At 40.1% G+C, this 19,656-nt stretch overlaps 1 long non-coding RNA gene across 6 annotated transcripts; it reads right to left on the bottom strand.

Moving 5' to 3' along the window:
- Positions 1-1,126: 1,126 nt before the first annotated feature.
- Positions 1,127-7,532, bottom strand: LOC131229576 (uncharacterized). Of its 6 annotated transcripts, XR_009163448.1 has the most exons (7): positions 6,015-6,341; positions 5,843-5,934; positions 3,512-3,756; positions 2,128-2,224; positions 1,818-1,951; positions 1,428-1,493; positions 1,127-1,141 (listed from the first exon to the last, which is right to left on the bottom strand). It is a non-coding gene; the product is annotated as an uncharacterized LOC131229576 (long non-coding RNA). The 6 variants fall into 6 exon arrangements; XR_009163444.1 differs by lacking the exons at positions 1,127-1,141; positions 1,428-1,493; positions 1,818-1,951 and adding exons at positions 7,006-7,102; positions 7,309-7,532 and having other exon boundaries at positions 2,021-2,224; positions 6,015-6,113; XR_009163446.1 differs by lacking the exons at positions 1,127-1,141; positions 1,428-1,493; positions 1,818-1,951 and adding an exon at positions 6,635-6,745 and having other exon boundaries at positions 2,021-2,224; positions 6,015-6,109.
- Between the last annotated feature and the right edge of the window lie 12,124 nt (positions 7,533-19,656).

Below are 19,656 nucleotides of genomic sequence, written 5' to 3'. Positions count from 1 at the left end.
AAGCCGTAGCTAAAATTTCTATAACGAAATGTAGCCAGCATTAGCTACGGTTTTCAGATATATAACTACGGCCAAAATTCGTAGCTATATTTTTAAAATTGTAATAATGGTGCCGGTTTCCATTGCAAGAACCTGCTGTGATTGATAACTCATGTACTTAATGCTAATAGGAATAGCACATAAAATATAATCAGGAAAAAAAAAATGATGCATTTATTACAAATAGCAATCAAATCATACAATGCATCTCACATTCACATTTTTAAATAAACAATAGTTCACTTTGCTTAACCTATCATAAGAATTACAACTAAAGCGTGCCCTCATGTGCAAGAAACAAATACACTCCAAAACAGTAAACACCCTCCATATAATGCAATAATGCTCACATTTTTACAGAATTTTCTTCCTTCAGACGGTCAATTTCAGCAAATGCAGAAGATAGAGCTTCTTCTTTCCCTGAAACTGCAGATGTAACTTCTGTGGACTTTGACACAAGATCACTTTCAAGTTCTGAAACTCTTCCGTTGAGAAAATGAATTTCATCCTCCAATGACTTCTTTAGCTTGTCAGCCTGCCTGTAAAAAATAGCATTTGTAGATACAATTAAACAAGCATACCTTTTTACACATCTCAAAAGAAAGAATGACAAATAAAACACTTATATAGGATGAAATCAAAAATGTACCTGCTAATCTTCTAAACTATGGCAAAATCCAACATGAGTAATGTGGTTTAATGGACTATTGGTTTGTGTAACATTATATAGGAAGAAATCAAAATACAGTGAGAAAGAAAACTGTTGTGATTGATCAACTCATCTAAGCTAATACAATTAATGTTGCAAGGAATAGTACATAAAATGCAATTAGGAAAGAAAACAATGGATTCATATTACAAATAGCAATCAAATCACACAATGCATCCTACATTCACATTTCTAAATAAACAAATTTCAGATACAACGTACAACACTAAAGAGCTTGAAAAAGATGATTGTGGGCATGTTACTCACTCGCCACACCTCCAGGATGATTGACAGCTTTGACAAACTGCCCGTGCAGTTCCCTAGTCCATCCAATTCTCTGTTTGCTGGGCACATCCACTATGTACTTCATCAAAGTATGAGCAACAGAGGTACCTACCGAAGGATAAAAACATTGATACATTACTTGTGAGTAATCATCAACTATTTCTAACGCACTAAAATGGAAAACTGAGAAGTACCATATAGCCCATAAATAGAAATCTTATAAAGAAGACTAACTAAAGATAGGGACGCTTACCCCAAAATTTGAGAAAGCACAAAAAACACATACGTATGCTCCATACATTGAAATAGGAAGCATAAAAGAGATACAACGAATGAATGAGCTATTATTGGCTTATTGCCGAAGGGTGTAACTTTTAGTAGAACATGCACTTACCATTCACATATAGAGTATAAAATGGGTCGGCCAACCTTTCATAATGTAGAACTCATCCTTGCATACCTACAAGACATGATGGATATGCATGGCAATGTGACATTTGCCGATTGAAATGGAACAATTCAGTCAAACCCATTTCTTTAAAAATGAATTTAAACTGTTTTAGATATCCCAATGAACTTCACTTGTTTGACTTCCTATTTTGTTCATACAACAATGAAGCACTTTGGCCTCTGCAAAAAACAAAATGACAAGTGGAATTCTGCATATTTACTAGTTTGCATTGGAACAAATAACCAACCAATTAAAAATCAGACACTTCCAACCAATTAAAAGAACAAAAGTCTTGTCAATTACAAGAGATGAACTGATAATTTGAAGATATACCTTCCAACGGGTATTTAACAATGTTCAGCTTAAAGTACACTTCCATTTAGCAGCAATTTCTGCAAGTGAAAGCATATGGACCCATAATGATGCCAGTTGCAACCATTGTCACATCCACAAGTTTTGGCGGAGACCTGATTTTTGGAAAGAAAATAATATAATAATAATTCATAAAAATAGATAATTGGACTAACTGATTTTTTTATGACAACAAAACAATAAAGGGAATGTTGGTTCTTTGGCATTGTCGGAGCAGGTTGCTTCCTTGCAAACCCATGTTGCAATTCTGATTAAAGTTTAAGTAAAATACCACTGAAGAAATGTTGTGGCCACAACAATCATGAACATAATTCTTCCAGAAAATACAGATCATTGACAAGTAGAGGACTGATTTCCACAATCATCACCTGGTTTGCCAAAAGAATAAGAAAATTAAAATGAGTCCATGCAATCCATGATGGATGGAAAGAAATTTCAGCAAAAGTTGTTTGTGGAGTGTCTATGTGCATTCAAAAATGAGAAGATGATGATGTATTATCCTTTCTTCTTTTTTGAAATATATTTTAGTGATTCATGAAATATAAAAAAAATCTACTTGAAGTGTCCCTCACACTAACAGCTTGCTGAAAGCTTGTATCTTTGTAATTCTAATGTGTTATATATTTATGTATTTGATGCTCAACTCTATGTCATTTGCCCAAAAAAAATTTGATTGATTACTGCAGACTGAAGTTTTCTAATCCCACCTGTGCATTACTCGGCCCATCTATATGCAGGCATGTGCGGTGAGCGTCCAAGCCATCAGTAGGTGGACCCCGCTATGTACATTCCCTTGCCCACAAGTCATGACAGTTTGCTCCTCATTGGGGCATGCCTAAAAAAGCAAGGTTTCTTTGACAGTGACAACATTTGTGTGCTCTGGCCCACATGATGAGTGGACTGGCCTGATTATTGGAGTAGGGCATCTATGACATGGTAAACACGTCAGGTGTGCTTGGATCTTGAGTATTGCACATGACATCTTTACATTCAAAAACAAGAATGTAACTTAAACCAATTCAACCCAGATAACTTCACTGACTAAGGGAAGCAACACCCTTAGTCATTGACGATAACCTAGATACTTCACTAAGGGTGTTGAATCGATAACCCATTTGCTCTCAATCGCAGTTTCCTACCTATAAAGAAACAAACATAACAAGAAACCCAAACAATGAAAGAATCAAACCAGTCCATAAAGGACCATAATTGTCTACAACACCTATTTTACGCAACTGCATTAAACAATGAAAATGGTTTTCGATAAATCATCCAAGAACTGGGTTTTACCCTATATCTCCACAATTTTGTCGAAAAAATTGATATGGGTAATTTCAAAACAATGCAATAAATGAAAAGAAAAATTATAAGCAGGTCAATTAGGTATCAATAATCAGCCCAAAGATTGATCTGATTTTAGATGAATTCATATAGGAACATGTTCCGATTGCATACCGACAAATATTTTGATGAAGAGGGTTTTCATGAACTAATCCAAGCTTCAAATCCTGATTGCTTTCACCATTGCTGCAAACTGAATTTGCCCGTGTTCTGTTTAGAAAGAAGGAGAAGAAGAGGTGAGGTAACTAGTATAGGGACAAGTGAGTGAAGTAGATATTAAGTAAACTACATGACACACACATATATGATCGTACCTAAGCTGAATTCAGCATTGCTCATGGGCTGATTGGTCAGTAATAGAATGAAATACAAAGTCACCTTCCTCACGAATATTGCTGCTTTCAGGGGCATTTTTGTCACTAGGAGTTGGGGTCTCAGGTGCTGAAGGCGGGGCTGCTGGCGCAAGGGATTGCTGCTCTGTGCTTGCAGGTGTCATCCGGACAGTGGCGGTGGGTACATACACTGCTCTAGGTGCTGCACTCTCCTTCATAACTTTAACCTGTAGGCAAAAAATTTGATCTCACTAAAAGCAATACATACAGGAGGATTCGAGCCAGGACACAGCTCAAATATCCTATAGCTGCATTTAAGAGTGCACGTAGAGAGCAATGGTTGATCTAGCAAACAATTATATATGTACACACACACACACACACACACACACATAGAGTTTACCAAATGCTGAGTATCAAATAGTATCATTCTACAACACCAACCAAATGCAAACCTATGGAAATATAATCCAGAAATGGGCCTCCAAAAAATAAACTTTTCCAAAAATAATAATAAGAACATATCGAAAAATGATTATCTGGTCAAGCTTCCTTTTCCCTGAACTCATATAGAAATCTAATAGGAGTTCCCTAGATACCAACATTTCATTGAAATGCGTTCACACAGAAATTAGTGGCAAAGGAAATGGAATGTTTGTTTTTTTTTTTTTTTCAGTTCCATGTACTTGGTTGACACTTTCAGGTGCTCAATTGAATTTTAAGAAATGAAATTACAACTTCAAGACTTGACCAGGGTTTTTTTTTTTTTGTTCCATGTACTTGGTTGACACTTTTAAGTCCTCAATTCAACCACAGTTTCTCTAGAGCCAAGTCAAGTTCACTTTCTTTATTTAAAAAAAAAAAAAACTGATAGAGCCAAGCTGACCCTGAAATGTTCTTGACTGCTAATCCACATTTTGTACAATTTTTTTTGAAAATAAATTGTATCATCATTTAAAAAAAAAAAAAAAAAGAATGTTTTGTCAAAATAAAAGGCTGATCAACAGATCTCCCAAGCAACAAATCTAAATTAAACCTACTCCTGAAAAAGGCATGTCATGTTCCAACCATGACAACCTAAATGTGAGTGACTTGAAATCAGTTTCAAAGGTGCAACAAATGAGAAGCAGCCAAAACACCTAAGGGATGATATGCAGCCAATGAGAAGCAGCCTAAGGGAATGTGTAGCACAAATCTTTAAATGTTAGCTAGAAATCAGTTTCAAAGGTGCAACAAATTCAAAGTAAGTGGGGGTGGAATGTACTCTTTCTCCAATCTGCACTCCACGCCGAAATGCTACAATCAAGATATAATAGCATATCAGCTGTACTCAACCATACTGATGTATCAGTAATTCATCATCCTGAATTAGTAAGGAACTGGCCTGCGAAGTAGACCAATAGAGCAGCTAGCCTAGATCATAGAGAGAGGGACAAATGCATGTAAAGGATGCATGTTTTAGTAGAAGAAATAGACCGACACAAAGGAAGGCTTCTTGGTTAGATACATGCTTGACCAGCTAACTTAACTAGATATGACTTGAAAAGAAAAGAAAAAATATCACACAGAGCTATCTTAGAAAAAACAAACAAGTGTTTAAATGTTGCACCATACACACGAAATAGGGACCAAAAGAAGAAGAGATGTTTCATGTTTCTCATCAGCCATGGATAAACCTAGTTTCAGCTAATCTACCCATGATTTTTGCAGGGGTAACATTTAGCACATTCTACTGCATGAACTCCATGCAATGACTTAAAACCATGATCAAGATTTTGTTACAGCTTATTTATAGGTGTTCCATATGCCTGCCATAATTATTGTATGGCTCCAACAGTCCATTGGCATTATAGGCTATCACAGGCTTTTATAGGGATGGGAGTCATCCAATCAAGTGACTTAAGCACACCCCTGGGTGGTTTCACATGATTATTGGCTGTGGTGGTTTCATGATGTTAGAATGGTCTTACCAACACAAGGATTCAGAAATGCTAAAAGCTTCAAGTCAATCTCAAACTACAATTTTCTTTCCAGTTTCAAGATTGTACTCCAATCCTAAATCATAGGATTTTGACAACACTACTACCACCTAACATCAACTATCCACCTTAATTGGGCTAGGTTCTAGGGACAAGCAGACACAAAAACTACAAGATGGAATTTGCATTAGACTATACATCGATATATAAATAATAGCAAAGATAAAGGAAAAACAAATTCATCATAACATTTATCATGTTTGCATTGGAAAAATGTAATTCAGAGATGTTCACATTGATAAAATGTAATTCAGATGTAAATGAGGTTGCTAACCAGTCTGTCCCTTAGTAAAGGAATAGCCCCTTGAACTGACAGAGGTCCGAGGATTTGGCAACTGGTGGTTACCTCAAGTACTCAGTGCGGCCCTGTACATCAAGATTTGACAAGAATAACTAAAGGTCCATGGAAACACCAATAACAATATAATGTTTCATCAAGTACAGACCTTGGTTATTACGTAGACGTCAACATTGCTACCACTTCCCAAGTCATTGAAAATTACAGAGCAAATCGCCTCAGACACAAGCTTTATTCCTTCGTCTCTCTACAAAAGAAATCCCATCACCTTATATTTCATGTTAACAGTATCCAGAGATCTAGTATTAAGGACACACGTTTCTATCTTCATCAGTGAAGGCATGAGAACTCACAATTGTGCAATTCTAACTGAAAGATGGCAAAGAGAAACACATCCAAAAAAATAAACTGCTTCCACAGTTCCACTGTCATGTTAAATCTTCTATGGTAAGAGATGTATGGAATGGTTTCCAAGAAATCAAATAAAATAAAGACCAGAACAGCTTCTACCATGAAATCATGTTAAATGGTCTAATTTAGTCTGAGACTCCTGTTTGCTATCCTTCTCGAAAGGCTAGCTTGGTTCATGAGGATGTGTCACTCTTTCTCAAAAGGATCTCAGCAGCTACAGGCTGCTCTGTTTTGGAAAAGCATCCATGCAAGCCCTACCTCTTTGGCACAACCTTCTGTGTTCTTTCTCAATGACAGCATAACAATGATGATGCAAAACATTAGCTGAGGAGAAAAATCCAAATCTAGCAAGCAAACTTATAGTCAGGCCCTCTCTGTATTGTGAGTCAAAGATGGCCATCGTAGCAGGAGAACCAGAACCTATGGTTGCAAATGGCAGAGTGTCAGTTGAACTGTGAGGGTATATCTGCATAAGACAATCGTTCAATCACAAAAATTTATGCAAAAAATGTTGCATCCTTCATATGCCTATATGCAAAATCAAACTTACAATGCAAATGCAGTCCAGTAAAATCAACACCACCAAGCACCAAAGCAGCACTAACATAACCTTAGTAACTGGGCAAGAGTTAAAGATTGTCAGCCTCATTTAAAGTATCATGAAGTGTACAAAAACCTCCAATATCACAAATATAACATTTTTAAGGTCTAGAAAAAGATATTTTTACCTAAAAAGATTAGATTTCAAAAGGGTAAGAGCAGTAATGACCCTTAATTCACGGCCGGTTGCATAACGGTGTAGCTAAAGCTGAGAGCTTACCATATCTAGATAAATACAAATAGAAATCAAGATGGAAACCAATATCACTGTGAAGAGTACAAGTGATGGCAAATGTGAATGGCAGCTACAAACAGAAATCAAGATGGACAGGAACTGCATAATTGAAATGGAAGAGAGAGAAATAGGAGATTTAGGGGTTTTATTTTTTTAGGGTTTTTGGGGTTATAGGGTTTAGTGAAAGGAAGCTTACAAGGAGGATTCGATCGGTGTGGAAATCCCAAGAATCCGAGAGGAGATTGAAGGATCTGACAGGCGGGAGACAGGACAGAAGAACTACCGTTCGTCTTCCCTGCCGCCGCTTCAAACGATTTGGAGATATGGCCACGGAGAGAGAGAGAGAGAGAGAGAGAGAGAGAGAGAGAGAGAGAGGATTAGGGAAGGGAGAGAGAGAGAGAGAGAGAGAGAGAGGGAGGAAAAGAAGGGGTTAGGGAACGGAGTGAGGGAGAGAGAAAAGGGGGGAGTTTTGGGCGCGGCTACGTTTCGAGCGCGCGCTCATTTTTGGGCATTGGGACCCATGGACGCTCCTGGAAGGGGCTCCGTGGGGCCCACCATGATGTATTTTCATTATCCATTCCATCCATTAATTTTAGTAAATAATTTTAGCAAATGATTCCAAAAATAAGGTAGATAGAAGGCCCATGTGGACCACACCATAGGATGCACATGTGATTTAATCTCCATGTTTCCTACCGTGTGGTCCACTTTAGCCTTCAATCTAACTAATTTTTGGTTTCATGCCTTATAATAATATTTCAAAATATATGGATGGTTTAGATATAATGCATATTTTTTTTAGACCCTATAGAGCTCATTACACCACCGTTAATTATTAATGGTGTGGCACTCTTTTAGCTATGGATTAAAACTGTAGCAACTATAGCTACGGTTTAATCCGTAGCAAAAAACTAGCGTGGTCTGTATCCTTTGCCCCTTTTTTTGGTAGTGTGATATCAGAGTAAGCGAAAATATATTGGTAAGTCCGTAAATACCATCAGCCATATCCAGGCTATGCGATGCAAAAACATAATGAACCAATATCATATACTGAGGAAGCAATGTAAATCAACTATGCAATGCGAATACATAGTAAGCCAAATATCAAATACCAAGTCCACGAATACCTTCAACCTTAATTAGGCTATGTAATACAGAAGCACATTAAACCAAATGCTATGTGCTGAGGATGCAATGCAATATGCGATGTGAATGAAATGACCAAGCTGGATTGTGAAGTTGGGATAATAGTATGTATATCGCAGGCTATGGGGTCCACCATAAGAGACTTCTATCCAAACCAGTCCCATACCTAAATTTGGAAAGTTAGACTCAATATGGTAACTTCTGATCTCAGGTTAGTCATGCGCCCTAACCGAAATCCTGGCCATTGCGAAGGTACACGTAACAAATAGTTGCGCACCACCAGCCCGAGTGGATAGTGAATGAATGAATGAATATACAACGCCTGCTCAATAAGTCCACATATCAGTATTGTACATCACTATGATCATCACCGGGGTCCAGTACACTCCAAGCTGGCTGCTGCCCTTACCGGCAACGCAGCCCAGCAAGTGGAAAAGACCTCACTACCCGCCTATCAGTAGTATTCCAATGCCTACTCGGCTCGTCGATAGCAGACCCATTTAGGAGCTGTTCAAACTCAGCCTAGCTTATAGCCTCCTCACTCGGCTGGTTAAGGCCACACCCCCTCCCAACCAACCACGACACAGTGGGAGACGCGGCCTACTGGTATCCAGTACTCGGCCGCTCATGTATCCACTCGGTCTAGACGTTGGGGCGTCTCCTGGCCTCGGAGGTTTAGGGACTTTCACCCACAGACATCAAAAGTGCCCAGATGCTCGAACCAAACATTTTTGGTGTCCCATCTGGCCATCCACGACATGCCTGTGGAGGTCACAACCCTAATGCCACTAGGGCGTACAGTAATCACAATCACACAATGCAAGATGCATGAGTTATGTAGCCCAATCATGCATCAATCCTGCGCATACTGTGTGCTCATGTGGGATAACTCCACCTATCAGGGATTCCCATAAACCATCTGTGTTATGGCATATGCAATGCTTAATCACATCTCATAATAAACATGCAAATGATGCGTATGAGCATGTATCATGATGCTATGCTGTCACATACACATAATTGGTATTAATAACCGGCATCGACAATTGGCCTCGACAATGTAGACATTTATCCAACATTGCCCCCAAGGAATGACCCACATAGAGCCTAACATATAGTGGGCCCATGGCCTCACACAAGGGCCTAATATACAACACCATAGGCCTCACTCAAGAGATTAATACACATCATGATGGGCCTCTCATATGGGCCTAATATACATCACAATGGGCTCCATCACTTGGCCCTCAAATGCACCATAATGGGCCTCATCACATAGGCCTCATATATATCACATTGGGCCTTAAATATGGGCTGAATACACATCACAATGGGTCTCAAATACGGGCTGCATAAGCATCACAATAGGCCTCGACAATTGGCCTCAATATTCGGCCTCGACAATTGGCATCGGCAATTAGAATCGACCTCGATAATTGGCATCGACAATCAGAATCGGCCTCGATAATCAGAATCAGCCTCAACAATAGGTCTCAACAATCGAAATCAGCCTTGACAATCGGAATTGACTTCGACAAACAGAATTGGCCTCAACAATTGGAATCGACCTCAACAATCGGAATCGACCTTAACAATCGGAATCGGTCTCGACAATCGAAATCGGTATCGAAAATCAGAATCGGTCTGAACAATCGGAATCAGAATCGGAATCGGAATCGGCCTCAATAATCGGCCTCGACAATCGGAATCGATATCGATAATCGAAATCGGTACCGACAATTAGAATCGGTATTGACAATCAGAATCGGCCTCGATAATCGAAATCAGAATTGGCCTCAACAATCGGCTTCAACAATCAGAATCGGCCTCGACCGTGTTATGTGGACATAACAAGGCCTAAGGGAAGGTCACAATGTGGACATCCAATCATCATTCCCCATCAATGTGGACATTCAACCAACATCGCTCCTAAGTAGTGGCTCACATAGAGCCAAACGTAAAGTGAGCCCATGGCCTCACACAAAGGCCTAATATACATCGGAATAGGCCTCATACAAGGGCTACATGCACAACAGGTGGGCCCTGCACATGGGCCTCAGATACATCGCACGGGCCACAACCCATGGGCCTAATGCACGTCATAACGGGCCTCATTAAATGGGCTACAAAAACATCACAATAGCCACGCCATATGGGCCGAAAATACATCTCATTGGGCCTTATCTAATGGGCTAGAAATACATCACAATGGGCCATGACATATGGGCCGAAAATACATCTTAATGGGTCACGACCCATGGGCCCCAGTACATCATAATGGGCCGCAACCCATGGGCCTCAACTACATAACACGTGGGCCCTACAGATGGGTCTTAATGGGCCTCATATACATCAAGTGGGCTGTATTAATAGGCCGCACCAACGAGCCTTGTACACATCAAGTGGACTGCATTAATGAGTCTCATTTCATCACATCATTGGGCCTTACTCATGGGCCACACACACACACACACACACACACACACATATATATATATATCACAATGGGCCTCGGCACATGAGCCTATATACATCACAATCGGCTGTATCACAGTGGGCCAAATACTTTGAGGTAGGCCCTATGATATAGACGGTCAGGATAATACACATACATCATGGAGGTCCCACGTGGCAGGTGGGTGCCACACATACATCACAGCGGGCCCCACCCACCACACCGTCCAGATAGACATGTGGATACAAAATACATATATCAAGGTGGGTCCCACCTACACACATGTGTCACACATGTGGGGTGGGCCCACACCTATAACAGTTCGGAGGCATGGATGAACACATACATAAAAGGTGGGTCCCATGGATGGACTATGTGGATATAACACATATATTAGATGGATCCCACGTGGGGCCTACCATTATATTATAATATATATAATATTATATAATATATTAACACCATCTGAAGGTCAGATGTATATGTAAATATATATATTATATATTATATATAATATTCACAAAATCAGCAGCCTGCCCACTTCCAGCGACCACCGTCCATTGGACTGGACGGTGTGGATGAAATAGTACATCAAGGTGGGCCCCACCCGTCCAGCAAATGGATGGCGTGGGGGTGACCCACATAACACTTTCGACCCTAGACAGTAACACCGTCCAACATCACGGATGGTGCAGATATAAAACACATGCATCATGGTGGGGTCTGTAGCACTTGCTAATGCAATGCTGCAGCAGCTGAAAGATGCTTGATGGCTTGGATTAAAAACATACCTCAGGTGTGTCCACACGTGTGGGTCCCACCAGCTTGGATGAAAGCTGTTATCTGTGTTTTAGTAATCCAGACGTGCTGGACGATCAAGACAGCACATGTCCTGGCCGGTCACCGCCCATCTGGCCCACTATAGGGCGGCCAGATGATGTTCAGGGTGGATATACATCACATACATCATAGCGAAGTCCATATGGTGGGCCACATGGCTCTAAATTAGGCTGATTTTTGAGGTTTTTCCTCAGCTAGGCTGGCCCAAAAATTCAAGCAGCAAGGCTATTGGACGGTGAGCGGCAAGGTGGGCCGACCCTACTATTGGGATGACCATGTGGTCCACCATTTGAACAGCATGAAGAACTCTCATACACTCATCCAGTGGGCCATTAAACAGGAAAGAGAGAGAGAGAGAGAGAGAGAGAGAGAGAGAGAGAGATAGGGAGATCGGTTATGGGAGGGACCCTGCCACTATGGGCCCTCCCTATACAATGCATACTCAAAGATGGGTCCCACCATAAGTGGGCCCTCAAACCATCAAAATCAAACATATCAAGTACTAGAAAACACCCACCGATCGGCCTCCTTTTTGGATCCTACGGCTTCTTTTGCTCCTTGGCTTCCTTTTGATGGTTGAAGATGAAAATTGAGTGGCTAGGATGAGAGGGATAGGAGTGGGACACACATAGCCTTCTCTCTCCCTTGGGAGGCCATAGACGTTTCTCTCCCTTGGGGTTACTTCGGAGTAATGAGAGAGAGATGAGAGAGAGAGAGAGAGTGATGTAAGGGAAGTGATAGGGAGAGAGGGATGGTGAGTGATAGATAGGTGTACTTGATTGTAAGAGAGAGAGAGTTGACTTAAGGGAGGGGTGGTTGTACTTGGGGATGGGTGTTTGTACTTGATATTTAATTGATGGATTGATGTGATGTGTCATAGAGATTCCCTCGGTATTTGTAATGCGCTACGTTTTCCTTAAACTGAATGCAGGTCCACATCTCCTGACCCGAGTATCTTCTCGATGCGTAATACGCGGCATCGGAACCGCGGCGACGGCGCGGTCGCACTGCTACAAGTCTCTGATCGAGCCGACTTAGGAATACGGGATACGACTCAGGGTCGTACGCAACTGCCGATTACAGGTCGCGAGTCACCGGAATTCAACTAGGAGGACCACGGAAGCCTACGGAACGGTATGGGCTCGGATACGGGTATCACATAAGAGAGAGCCTCTATTTATAACCAATGATTTGTGTAGTTCAGTTGGCATAAGATTCAATTCGGCTGACCTAACTCCAAAGATTACATTCCAATCAGAATTTGAAAATCGCAGAATAAAATCTTTCAAACTTCCGCTAGCCTAAGCCCAGGTTCGGCTGGCTTAAGTTCAAGTTCGACTGGCTTAACTGGTCTATATTTTGAAATCGTTCCATTGCTGGAAACTTGACCGAACTACCTTGGGCTGGCCGAAGTCAAGTTTGGCCAGTTGAGACCCATCTTGGGCTGACCGAACTTACCGAAAATTCTGATCTTATGAGATTTGATTTGTACCCGAATGTTGCATAGTTGGTCCAAGTAGTTAGGCTGGCCAAACCAGACGTCGGGCTGGCCTAACTAGAGTGTATTTAATATAAAATGTGGTTTAATATATGCATGAGTAAAATACACCTAACCTATGGTCCAACTAGGTTTATACCACCTGTAGGTTGACTCATACGAAATGTGCTGATCTTCGAATCATGAATGATCTTGCTTTAGGTGTTGAATCTTCTTTCCAGATAGCTTGTCTTCAGTCAAGCTTGCGATCGTAATCGGACTACGAAATTTGACAAACTAATATGTGCTTTAATTATAAGCACTTACAAAGTGCAATTGTAAGAAACATTTCTGAATGAAGAACTGTTTGTATTGAGAAAAAAATACAGCATATGAGTGTAGACTAAGATTATAGCCAATTGATTACGACTACTCATAAGAAATAGCTAAACTATGATAAGGAAAGATAAATGGTAGGATAATGGAAAGATAATTTGATTGTTATTATTATTATTATTTTTTTGGTTGGTATGAGACAACTTGTTGTATTGATTTCTCCTTTTATTTATAGATTTCTTTACTACTCAAATGCTCTGCATACATTTCTTTCTTTTCTTCAACTGTTATGGTAGTTGAATTGTTGCTATGTCAATTTTTCGGATTCTTCTATCCTTTTATAATCTTTTAACAATTCTTCTTCTCTTTACTGCCTTTTGTCTCTTAAAATTCTCGGCCCTGCTTTGTCATCGGATAACATGTAATATTCAGCTCAGTGCCCGTTGTGATTTCATAGAAAACACTTCAAATATTTTCAGAAATCTTTTTGCATGCTATTTTACCTTTGTGCAACAACACATGTCACCGATTGATTGATTAATCAAGAAATGACCACAAATAAGGTACAACATTACATAGGACTGGCGTCGGTGCTGTGTGTACACCATGTAATTGGAGTTCGTACTACACGGACCAGTTTTTCAGGAACATTGGTTGCTCTTTGGCCCATGGAAGAAGACGAGAGTGGCTCCTTGCGCATGTGCCAACAAGTCACATTAGTGAGAGACGTGACGCTCCTAAGGTCGGGCGTACCATGCACATGCCCTGGTCCAAACTAATTGGCAGGACACGTGTACACTGGGTCTGAATTGCAATCAATTTCTATCTAACGTCCACTTATTTTCTGTGTGGCCCACCTAATTATCACATCAACCCTTAATGATCTACATTCAATGAGAGGCAATTATTGGTAGATTTCATTGTTAGATATGGGGGACCACTGCAGTTACAGGATACATGGGACTTGCCGAAACAAATGATAGCAGCTCAAAAAAAAATGGTTACTTGCAATTTAATGAGGGGCTGACGTAGGACATGTAGAGGATGACTCCACGGAGGCTAGGATTCCACGAATTAAGATAGGAGGGGCGTTGATCTGGCCAGAAAGGCCAAAACGCACGCTATAGAGTCTGATGGCCATAATTTTACAATCGGCTATCCGTCTCCCCTCCTATGCCATAATTAAGATAGGAAATATTTCTTTAAAAAAATTATCATGTTTTGGGCTTAAAATGGCATTTTGTTAGTTTAAACTTTACTATTTTTAGGGACTATTTGATTTTCCAAACCTTCCGTAAATATATTACAAATGGGTAATAATTATTTCCTTCGGTAATTACGGCATTATTACCTATGCTTGATTTCACGCATACTTTTTTGAGCTCTAAAACCAAGGACACTGCCAAATATATGTGGGGCCCACCGTGATATTTGTGGCTTATCCACATCATCCATCTGTTATGCTAGCTGAATTTGGGGCTTGAACAAAAAAAATAAAAAAATGAGGCTGATACAAAGCTCAAGTGGACCACACCACAGGATTTAGGGAATTGAACATCTACCATTAAAAACCTATCGGTGCCACTGTTTCCTTTGGTGGGCCAATTGAGTATTGGATCAGCCTCATTTTTGGGTTCGTGTCTCAAAATGTTACTCTAAAATGGATGGACGACACACATACATCATATATATCATGTAGGGCCCACAAATTTAAACCAGTACATTTGACCTATTTTTGAAACGGAAATACTATTGCATTTTCAAACTGGGTGGAGTGGTAATTACTTATTCATAATGCATTTACATAGAATTTGCAAAATCAAACAATCCCATTAGTTTTGCTCTTACTACTTTTAAAAGTTTTAAGAGTTTATTTGTGGTTCTAAATTTATATTTTAGTTATCTCAAGATTTTTTACAAGTGTTGATAGGATTAGGCGTTGTTTTCATGTCAAATTAAGGTTTATGGTCGCTTTTTTTACTTATTTAAGCATAATAGATATATTATAAGCAACAGTTTGGTCGTTAATATCAATTTATCTCTTATTGTAAAGATTTATCTATCATTTAGATTCAAGAGCTATTCTTAAGAAGAAGACAATCATCTTGTCACACCCCAAACTCAGAAAATGGGCTCACAGAATTCTCGATCGTCGAATTTGGTGCCGACAACCTTCGTAGTACCCCATTCTCGGCTTCTAGCGCCCATACGCTAAGTTCCGATCCTAGTATCCTACAAGGAGGGATTTTGGTGTGATTTTTTATATATATACATAAATGAGCATAACCACAAGTGTACCCAAATCATAAAGGCAACATCATTATCACATATCCACTAATATCAAAAACTTGAGTACAATACATGAAAGGGAAATGCAAGATAAATGTCAAAAGCTCCAGAAGATCTGCGGCACACTCCTGCCTCAGCTCGACTGCATCCTATCGTCACCTGCACACATCTATCGTGCATAAGCTAATAGAAATCTTAGAGGGTGGTGTATGTGTGTGCGCAAGATATGTGCCAAGCACACAAATATCAGCATAAGCGGAATACTGGCAAGGCTATAAGTCATTCAATATCAGAATATGTAATGCAGAGTGACTGTGCAATGCTAAATCATAATAAACCAAATATCAGATACCGAGGATGCAATACAATATTCAATTCTAAAGAGCTACGAATACCATCAGCGCCATCTAGGCCATAAAAATGCAAAAATAGCAACCCAAATGTCATATGTCATGGATGTAATATAATATGCAGATCCTGGCGAGTCCATAATACCATCAACCTCATCCAGGTTATGCAATACAAAAAGCATAGTAAGCCGAATGCTATGTGCTGAGGATGCAATGTAATTTGCAGTACAAAAGAAGTGACCAAACTAGAATGTGAAGTCGGGATGATAGTACGTTGTATTACAAGCTGTGAGGTCCATCACAAGGGACTTCTATCCAAACCAGTCCATACTTAAATTTAGATACCTAGACTCAATGTGGTAAACTCCTAATCTCAAGTTCATTACATGCCCAACCGAAATCCTGGCCATTGCGAAGGTACACATAATGATTTAGTTGCGCATTACCAGCCCGAGTGGTGTTGAGGGTCAAATATTGCATATTAGACCCCAGTTGTTACCTGAATTGCGAACATGATAATGTTTTAACGGGCTATTTTAACCATGTTTGTGATGCAAGGTATATTTACGAGCTTGGACTAAAACAGGGTGCTAAAAGCATAAATTTAACGCTCAGAATACACCAAGGCAAGGAACAGACCCTTGGAGACCGAGATCGATGGATATACATGCCAGAAATCCGAGGAAACCAAGAAACTGAAGCTCAAGTGGCCTGAAAGACGTCCAAAATGCAAGATCACAAGGTTCTCACCATCCGTTCGGCTCGAAACTTTATACAGGACCTGAAGACCATATATTAAACGTACACGTTGAAATTCAGCAATGGAATCCTCGTGGAAGCAGCCCAACTGACAGATCAGTCCATAAATTAGTAATTTGGGGCCCGCCGGATATCTGGATATGCTTCAATCTCATTGTTAGCGCTTTAACAAGGCTGGGGAAAAGGATGAACGGAGCAGATTTGACACGAACTTCACAGTGGATGCCACATGAGGTTGTGCGTGCATTCAGTGCACGCACATGCGAGCTGCACCGGACCAACCAAGATCGGTCAGCAGGCGCTGACCGATCCAATCTCAAGTAAACAGCGTCCGCGGGGTGCAGACGCTGATTCAGGTTGTGGGCAATGCACGCACATGCGAGCTGCACCGGACCAACCAAGATCGGTCAGCAGGCGCTGACCGATCCAATCTCAAGTAAACAGCGTCCGCGGGGTGCAGACGCTGATTCAGGTTGTGGGCCCCACCCATTGTCCATATGGATGATCCAAGCCGTTCATTCCTTCCAAGGGTTAGCCAAAACCGACGCCTAGGTATCCTTTCTCCTTCATGCAAGCATACAGGTGAAGATCTTAACCGCACGCAAGATGAATGGTAGCACAGAAGATCGTATGGGCCACACCGATTTCATTTCAAAAACAGTCCTTTTCGAATGGTTTTTCGAGAGCATTCCAATGAATGGATTGGATTGTCCTGAAAACCTTGATCATGGGCCCATCGATCATCAAAACAGCGGTCCGTAAGCTCTGTTTCGCAACAGAGCTTGCGAAGGAATGTTGTGGGCCACCCTCTGAATTGATCAGTCCGATCCGGACCGTCCATTCGTTCCAGAAGCTAAAACCGACCGTAAAAAAAGAGTTTCTCCAAACCCATGCACGCACACTCAGAAGAGTCTTGATCAAACGCAGTTCGGACGGTAGAACAATATTCTTGATGGGCCACACTAAATGTGACCCGAACAACATCAATACCGACCGGTTTTGCGAGACCAATCCAATGGTCGGAATGGATTTATGGCTTGACGATTGATCCTAGGCCACACAAAGCACTAGCGCAAGCGACTTGCGATGACTACGTAAACAGAGTTCGAGACCCGGTTGATCTAGGCCATTCAGGGACCATTGACAGGATCAGTCCGATGATTCTGACTGTCCAAATCCAACACAGGGGACCACTGATCAAGTTCAAGGAGCCTGAATAGCTTGGATCTAGCATACGAGGCATTCATGGGCCAAACGCAACGCACTTAAGGTTGCTGCGTAAAGGAAACAGATGCGTAAAGCAGGCTTACGCACCGACTCTAGCGCTCTCTTCATGTACGTAGGTTCTCCAACCGACCTCCTTGCTCTATAAAAGGAAAAGAAAAGGGGAGGAGCTCGGAGGCGAGGACGTGAGCAGAGGCAGAGAGAGAACGTGGGCTGGCTACGTCTGACATGGTTTTTTTCTTTTCTCCTTTCTTTTATTACTTTTTATGTTAAGGGATTTTAGTTTGATTATGTCAGGCTAAAACCTCTTAGCTAGGGCTAAGAGGTGAAGCCTGTAGTGAGATGGGAGACTCTATTTTATGCTTTTAATTTAAATTCATGAACTGAATTTGATTTTAGTTGATTATTAAAGGAATGTTTTTTTTAGTCTTTAATGGTCTATTGTGACTGAAATTACAATGGGTCTACAATGGCTTTGAATATTTCCTTTTCCCTTTTGATGTTTATGTGGTCAGGAAGCCCTGTTGTTCACCATCATCTCATGGGCATGGTTGGATGACGGTACCCTTCCTAACCTTCATGCATTGTTGATTGGTTGGTAATTGGTTTAATTCTGTTGTTTGCTTTGTCTCCTGGGCATGGTTTGGTAATGGAATCCATTCTAATTCATATACTTTTCATCTCGTAAGAACTAGATCAAGTAAGTTCAGTTTAATTTTCATGATTTTTGATATAGGCACAAGATCTCCCTGATCTCTACAAGTGGATCCTCTGAATCCCTAGTTTCCTTCCTCTGAATTCCTTAAGTTTTAGATTAGTATTTCACTATTATTCCCTAAAGGCCATTCGATTTAGATTTTATCTTATTCTAGTTTTATTTCTACTTAGTTTCAGATCACGTACAAATATCAGTCCCTTGGGATTCGACCTCGGTCTCACCGAGTTTATTACTACATCACAACCCTATACTTGGGGTGTGAACAAGTTTTCACAATTTTTGCTCAAGACCATAAAAATACTGATTAGGTAGCCTAAATTAGTTTTAGATTTTTTTTTTGAACTAACTTGTCTTCCTGTTTTGTAGGATCCTGACATAAGTTTCTAAATTTGTAATTCCTTCCTAACTTCTCTACTTTTTCTACTTTTAGAATTAGGATTTGAATTTTAGAAATTTTCTAATTTTGGAACTTTCCTTTTTAGAAACTAACTTTCTATTTTTATTAGCTTTCTAATTCTAACTCTTTTAGAATCTAACTTTGTTTCCTAAATTATTTTTAGAAATTTTCTATTTATAGACTTTTTGTTTAGAAACTAACTTTCCTATTTTGTAGCCTTTTAAGATAGAAAATTCTAATTCGGTAAGCTTTCTCTCCACTTTATATTTTTCAGTTCTCTTTTAGTAATTTACTTTCTAGTTTAGGACTTTCCTAATTTATTTTAGAAATTTCCACTTTCTTTTAGGAATTCCTTCTTTTTGAAATCAATTTACTGCTATCTTTCTTTTAAAGGATTTTTCTTCTCTTTTTAGAATCTAACTTATTTTATTTTATTTTACAGGTTTTTAACTTAGGGACTCCAATTTAGTAATTTCTTTCCAATCCTCTCTTTCTTTTTAGATTTTCTTTTCCTTTCTTAGGATTAGGTTTCGAATTTGATTGAGGGCTGCGA

The sequence above is a fragment of the Magnolia sinica genome, chromosome 16, assembly GCF_029962835.1.
Source record: "Magnolia sinica isolate HGM2019 chromosome 16, MsV1, whole genome shotgun sequence".
NCBI lineage: Eukaryota > Viridiplantae > Streptophyta > Magnoliopsida > Magnoliales > Magnoliaceae > Magnolia > Magnolia sinica.
This window is presented reverse-complemented; position numbering and strand designations above follow the sequence as displayed.